Here is a 7,896-nt window from a genome sequence, read left to right as displayed (position 1 = left end):
AACAAACATAAAATATAGGCACCACAAACAGCAACAGCTCACATTCTGCTAGTTTGCGTTGTTCTCACGTAAAAATGCTGCATTTTTGCAACAAATGGAATTTTGAATTTTTCCATAATGTAGACTATTACCCAAGAGTCAATAGGAAACTTCAAACATAAAAGAGACCTATACAGACAGAAAGCCAAAGTACAGGTATGATACAACACTCAGTGCAAAGATAATAAGTCTTTGGATGGTATAGCTTTAGAAAGGAGGAAAAATGGCATAGTTTGAGTCTGTTGAAAGATGTGATCTGGTAGCATAACACGTATTTGTAAAGAGCGTATTGACCCATTTGGGCACCTCAGTGCTGAATAGCAAGTGTTCATTGGTACTCAACTCAATGATACACATGTTATCGACCTTTGAAGGATGTAAGGCTGCTTGGACACACTAGGATTTGAACCTGTGGCCATGATGTCAAATAAAAAGTTTCTGGAGTGGATTCATTAGTCCACTGAGCCACGCAACACTCTGGTAGACATGGTTACTCACAGTTTATTTGAAGGCAAGGGTTAATGTTCATGAATTGAATGAGGTTTTGAGAAGATGGACCAAGTCCAGTGTGCTGCAAGACTAGAAACTTGTAAACTGAGACTCTCTCTCATATAATGACATGCTGCCCTATTTGGTTACATATCAGATGGCTCTTCACGGCTCTGCTTGGTTACGCATGCCCAGGTTCTGTACCATATGTAATGTATAGATTACACACATTGTTGTAAATATATGTATGAAGCTTGAGTTATGTTCTTAAGACCAAACACTATCAACTACGAGTTTCGCAAGTCGTAATCAGGCTTAACATGTGGAATCCGTGTTTACCTCACAGATTACCGCATATTTCATTTTGTTTTCTGACCCTTCTCACCTGGGAAGTTTTACCAGTTTTTTTCTGATGGAATAGGTCTAGAGAAAATAGGGAGGTGTGCCAATTATACAGTGGATTATTTACTTCATGCAGCAATTATCCCACACATGGGATCCTGATTTTAGAGTTTTACCCACAATGCTGTGAAGAAAAAGAAATCCCTACACATTTAACTTTTAAACTTGGGGGATATTTGGGTGTTTCACTAATAAACATTTACTACTACATTTGTACTTGTACAAAGCACTGCAGAACACCCCAACATAGTTAATATCCCCAAAAACATCTTTCTTGATACCCTCAAACCTCCATAGATTCCACTGAAAAAGCCCCTTGATGATTTTGCTAGCTACACCCCATTCAGGGCTTCCATTTCTCTACGAGATAATATAGAAGGATGTGGCTAACCAACTGCAGGACCCAAAGGTCAGCGCCCACGTCCTTCACAATTGCAGGCCATGATTCATGATTGTAGCACCAAAATATCTACAGCAAGTGGTAAACAACTTTCTACAGATCAACAACCAAGATGAGGCTTGCTTCGAAGTACAGCTTCAGCATTTGAAAACACTAAGGGGGTTATTACAACTTTGGAGGAGGTGTTAATCCGTCCCAAAAGTGTCGGTAAAGTGATGGATATACCACCAGCCGTATTACGAGTTCCATAGGATATAATGGACTCGTAATACGGCTGGTGGTATATCCGTCACTTTACCATCACTTTTGGGACGGATTAACACCTCCTCCAAAGTTGTAATAACCCCCTAACTCACCACACAAGACCACAGTGCACGACATGCATCATCACCACCCATATGGGGCTCTATGGCACAATGCTTTAGTGGTCCACTTCCTATGCATCAGACCATCACCAGTTCAGAAAAAGTCAACAGTAGGCTTCAGAATTTGCACTTTAAACACTGGTTCAGTTGTCCTGATACTCCCTGTACAAGGAAAAGGAAACAACTTTAGCCCCAACTCAATTGTGAATGACAAGTGTACACAGTCACAGAGACTTCAGATGGTGTGGCAGAGCCCCCATCAACGCAGGGCGCTTGACGTGCTCTGTGGTCAGCATACAACAGAGCTCACGTGCAACCCAAGTGATCACATTTATTTGCAGGGTTTTATCTTTTTGAGCCAGAAGGTTTGGCCTGGCACCGTGCCTCTGTCGCACTAGTATCAAACAGCAAAACATTGTTCTCTCATGACCTATTTAATTATATTCATAATGGAAACATATTTGACCCAGTCTCTGACCCAAATATAATGTAAATCAAATTTGTTTTCAAACTTGTATTGCATTTTGTGATAGCCTAATGAACCACATGATGCAATTCTGAGATACAATGGATGTTTATATGATTTTTTATATGAGTTTATGAAAATGATATAAACCAAAATAAAATGTGGCATATATATATATATATATATATATATATATATATATATATATAAAAAAAATCAATAAGATATGTAATGTCATAGGCTTATACCCAGATCAATTCGCAGTGCTTTCTTTGCTAAGAGACAATTGGAGGTCAAACTTTTACCACTGACCTATGCGAACAATAAAAGGGGCGATTAAGATTTTGGCAAAGGTTGACAATGATTATTTATTGTCCGCTTTAATGGGCTCAACACTTCCTGATTTCCTGTTGTGCCTCGGTGAAAATATCAATATTGAGCGGGGCCGAGCTACTTAAGAGTTTTGATAGAATCTGTGCTGCGGCATGCAATATGCTTATAGTCTCAATAAGACTTAATAACAGGAAGCAAGTCAAATGGTTTGACACCGTCATGCTGATAGCACTCAAAGAAGTTCCTAGGAATTTAGAGCGCACACATAACTGCAGGAAGGCGTACAAGGTGGTGTTAGGGACCCAGAAAAAGATCATTAACGAGGAAGCATATTATTCCTTAGTATTGGCTTGTGACCTTAAAGGTAGTAAAACCTTTTGGCAGACACTGAATCATAATTATTTTGAGAAAGCCCAGCAGACTGGGCTTGACACAGTGATGCCACCAGCAACAGGGTCACACTTTACTCAGTTAGATTTAGGCCCTACCTCTATGGAAGGATCTATTCCCACTGAGAAGGTGGCAACTTCATCAAAAGCTTCTCCAGTTTCTTCTTCTTCTCCATCCTCGTCTTTTCCCACGCTACTTCCAAAACTTGAGATTGAATTGAGTGATATGTTAGATGCAATCAGTAGATGCCCTGCAGAACACATTCCTGGGCAGGATGCGATACCAGCTGACCTTTTTAAGGCAAATATGCCTTTGTGGGCTTAACTTTTGACTAATGTTGTTAAGGTTTCCTTAATAATGGGTCCTCTCAAGGCCTGCTCCCATGTGACTAATGTTCCCATTTTTAAAAAAGGCTCCAAGGTATACCCGCAGTGCTATCATCCGATATCGCTGATCAGTTCAAATGCTAAAATAATGGGAAGGATTCTGTTGGAGTGCTTATAAACTTGAGCGAGCGAACGCAATGTGCTTTGAGATTTAATTTGGCCTTTGTTCTGGTCTTGGACAGTAGAGCAGTGGCTTAATTTATATCTTTGAATAAACAATTGCACAGTGGCCAAGGTGCATTTAGAATTTATGAATCTGAGTTCAGCTTTTGACTCACTCAATAGACCTAAGCTCTGGAGTATTACGACAGAACCTTGGCTAAAGGGGAACACAGTACTATTTGAGAGAACTCAACCTATAGGTGACTGCTAATGTGTGGTATCGATCTGAATGGGGGGGGGGGGAGGGAAGAGACAACTGAACCCTTTAAAATTGCTATAGGCTGGCACCCTCTCTCTTTTCTCTATATGTCAACGGCCTAGAAGAACTATTATTCCACCTTAATGTGGATTGCCTGCGTGTGGGTAATCGCAGTGTTCCAGCATTGATCTACGCTGATGATATAGTCTTATTAGCTAAGGCTGTGACTGGCCTGCAGCGACTGCTTGACCAAATTTGTGCTTTCATGGCTAGCCTGGATCGCAAGGTCATTCAAGCAAAAACCCACATGATGGACTATGGATCCCAAAAGAAGAAAAGATATCCCCTTTAGGGTGAATATTAAAAAATTTAGCACTGTCCCTACATATCCATATTTTGGGATATTGTTGATGAGAAACTTACCTGGAGCCCACTGAAAACTACCAGAGCTACTGCTCTAGCAAGAACCACAGAAGTGGTCGTCAGTTTTGTGTGTAAGCAACAAGCCCATCAGAAATATTATTATAACAATATATAAGGCAAATTGTTGCACAAATGCAGTTTATAGGGCTGTTGTCAGAGGATTTAGGGGCAGAATTAGGTAAAGTGGCGCTGCACCAAGTGCAGCGTCACTTTCCTTGCCCCCCCCCTTATTGCCACCATGTTTATGCCATATCTTATACAGAGCACCATGGCCAGGGTAGGGGGCAATTGCGTAAACTTTTTTGATGCTATTGATGTACTGTTCAGGGTTAGATCCAACATTTTGGCAACATCTGCACCGTACATACGGGCCCATGGTAAACAGTGGTGTTCCCCCTCTTAACGCCTGCTCTGAGCAGGTGTAATAAGTGCCGGAAAAAATGACGCAAAGAAATTTCTTAGATTTCTTTGGGCCATTTTTTCGCCCCCCCTAATGGGGGGGGACACTCCCTTTGCATACATTATGCCTGGCGCAGGTTTAATGTTGCGCAAATGGTTACAAAGCGGAGTAATGCTTGCATTGCACCACTTTGTAAATATGGTGCAGGGAAAAGGCCACCTTAAAGCTGCCTTAGCGTAAAAAAAATTGACTAAGGTAGTGCTAGGCCCTCTTAAATCTGGGCCATAGTGACCAATATGGGCTGGGGAGGGTTGAAAATGGTTTTGTCAGAAGATTGTTGGCTGTGTCAAAATCCACTAGCACTTATATCTGTCACTCTGAAGCTGGACTAGGTTATAGCAGTGATATTCTTAAGCTGAAACTACTTATGGTATGGATCAAGATCCAGACTAAGTGCAAAACTTATTTTAACCAGGTGGTTTTTGTTGACTGTCTAAAAGCTGGAATATTTGAAACTACATTGGATCTCATACATACACATCTGTATCTGCCTGAATTTAAATGACTAGTTTGAGACCCCAGAAATCTAAGAGGCCATCTTTTCTAGAACACGGAGGGCAATGTTTTTTAGCTAAGTGTACTGAAGAGAGAATCCAAAAAGAAACTAGCAAGCCCACTGTTCTGGCACATGCCACATCTTTACTAGCCCTGGCATTGAGCCATACTTAACCTGGGTGATCAAGTTGCATCACAGGTTTTTGATAACAAGACTAAGGCTGAACAAAGTCTATTTCCTAGCGGCTGATCCTACGAAGGACACAAATATTGCTAACTTTCTTGCATGCCCACATGATGGCTGCTCTGCACAAAACACATTGCACTTTATACTTTTTTTGTTAGTTTTATATATCATTAATATAGCTGCTTATTTTACCTTTTTTTTTTTTTTTTTTTTTTAAACAGGCCAATTCTAGAAAATGCAGGGCTGCTATGGAGTTTCTGCAGTCACTGCCAAAGGTGAGGATATCTCCTTTAACTGCATCTTTGTACAGTGTACTATACGGCTGAGGTCATCAATTGTATTGTGATTTAAGAACCCTCCTCTATTTTGTGCTTTTAAAACTAATTTGCAATGTTTTTTGTGATCTGTTTTATGCAAGTTTGTGTTGTTCTTCTTTTATGGTCAGCTGATGATCGAATAAAGATTGACGATGGCCTGAATGTGTGCTTTGCATAAGCATTCGGGTCAGAGACTGGGTTGGATATACTCCACTTATTAATGTAAATAGGTCATGTGGGAACAAAGTTTGCTGCTTGATGTTATGTTTCCCCTGTGTTCCCTGACCTTAACTTATGTCTTAGGAGCTGCCTTTCCTGGAGGGTCTGTCTCGCCGGTACCCTGAACTGACTACATTTACTTCCAAAGCCATTGATAAGAGAGAGACAAACTGGCACCTCCATTCAGTAAATCACAAGGCTACCATTACAGCGCACACCCACTGGATTAGTTGATTCACATTTGATGAGCCCGTACAGCGTTTGGCATACTTGAGTCTTTAAAACGCAATAAACCAAAAAGTCCTGACCTGGAACAGTGTAAAATCAATAACATCTTCAGTATGATCCAGAACTGAATGTATGACAATTGGCACTGCATCAATGAAACAAATTCTGAGGTGTTTCTTATAGAGCAGACAGCACCAGAAGGAGGAAAGGGAAGGCTATGCAACTCTCAGAGTGGGGCAAACTGGGATTACAATGATGGATGTTGTCAAACCTCTTGGATGGAGGTCTTAATGTTTCTTTTGCTTTTTTAAGTTGCCTTTTTTTGCAAACTCTTACAGGTGATGACAAAATGTCTAAGAAGGGCACATGCGGACAGGAAATATCTCTGCCTTCTGCAAACGCGATTACCTCTGATGTAAAGTTACCTCCACACACGGTAGACATAAGTATGTTTCAATTATGCAGAAGTGCTGTGTCGTCCCAGAAAATATAATTTCCATCCATACAGCTGTGATTATGCTGCTCGTTTATCCAGCTTCCTGAGCCAGCAGAAGTATGTCCTTTTGTTTGGTCCTCAGGAATTAGGAGGAGGTCCAGGATTGGAAATGGCAGGAAGGAAACAGAGCTCCCAAAGGTCTCTTTACGTATATTTCCTTTTCTCTAGACAAGTCATAGCAAGGTCAAGTCAAGGGTATCATGTGCCACCCCAGACTGCCCTAATCGATGTCCAGGCAGCATCGCTAGCCGTAAAACATCCCCTGTTGAAGCAAACCTCCAAATACATCTCTTCTTTGATTTTCGTAATTACATGAGCCTGAGGGTCAAAAGCTATGTTGGGTGCCCTATTGCCTACCACTATCGGCCAATCGAAAAGATAATACATACACACTGAGCAGCTACGTAAGACATCCCCATAAGTTCCATACCACTAATATATCCGCACATTTGCAAGTCCAGGTCATCAACGTTTACAGCCTGGATTCTAAGAGAGAATGATCAGAAGCCAGTTTTTCTGCTTTGGTACACCTGGTCTGTATGGAATTTGATTGTCGATTCCCATTACCCCTACTCCTGTACTTCCTCGTCATGGCCCATACATCCACACCTATGCTTTGAAAGGCTGTACGGCTTCAGCAGTTCTCAGGACACTTTTGATGTGATCCAATCTTTTTTCGCATGAAGCAGTGAAATTTTGACAGTGTTGTCCAGTGAGGCAGGGGGACTGGTGATGCCCTCCCCATTTCAGTGTCCAAGATATGGCCTCTACTACAAGCCTAGAGCATAATTAGGTGATGGGTGAGGGAGTGTAGAATGAAAATTCTTCAGGAATTTGATTAGAGGACCTGAACGGGAGATGGTAGGTTTTCACACTTCACTTTGTTATTATTGTTTCATTGCATTATTGGGTGAAGCAAGACCCCTAGAGTAATCGCCTGAGGAGGGTGGAAGTGTTCCAGGTCTGAGCAAAGGACAGCCATACCACAGTCTTTCTGGTTTTAGAGGGTGCGGATGGTGAATGCATGCTTTGCAGAGAGTTTCTAATCTAGAACAAGAAATCCGGGTCACTCAACCATGGGCTTCTTACAGGTATGGGTATAGGCATTAGATTCTCCTTATGCACCAGTGAGATCCTCCTAGTCTCCCAGCACTGGCCCTCGCAGGCTAAATACTGTCCCCTCCCAAAGGAAGTCATCATTTTTCTGTACGCAAGGAGGCTCCCTGACTCAAGGAGGCCTTTAACTGCACTGAAAGAGGACAGTCTTGCACACCAGGCTGAGACCACACTAGATCCAAGGAGTTACCCTGCCCCACTCCCCAAATTTGAAAAACAAGAAGAAACTGTACAGCTGAGAGAGAGGTGAGGACCAGTGACATAGAAATCCCAATCCATTTCATTTGCCTGCCTGGCCAGTCCGGCATGCAGCTTTAAATTATT

This window comes from Pleurodeles waltl, chromosome 12 (genome assembly GCF_031143425.1).
Source record: "Pleurodeles waltl isolate 20211129_DDA chromosome 12, aPleWal1.hap1.20221129, whole genome shotgun sequence".
In the NCBI taxonomy this organism is placed as follows: domain Eukaryota; kingdom Metazoa; phylum Chordata; class Amphibia; order Caudata; family Salamandridae; genus Pleurodeles; species Pleurodeles waltl.
Note: the sequence above shows the minus strand (reverse complement) of the source record.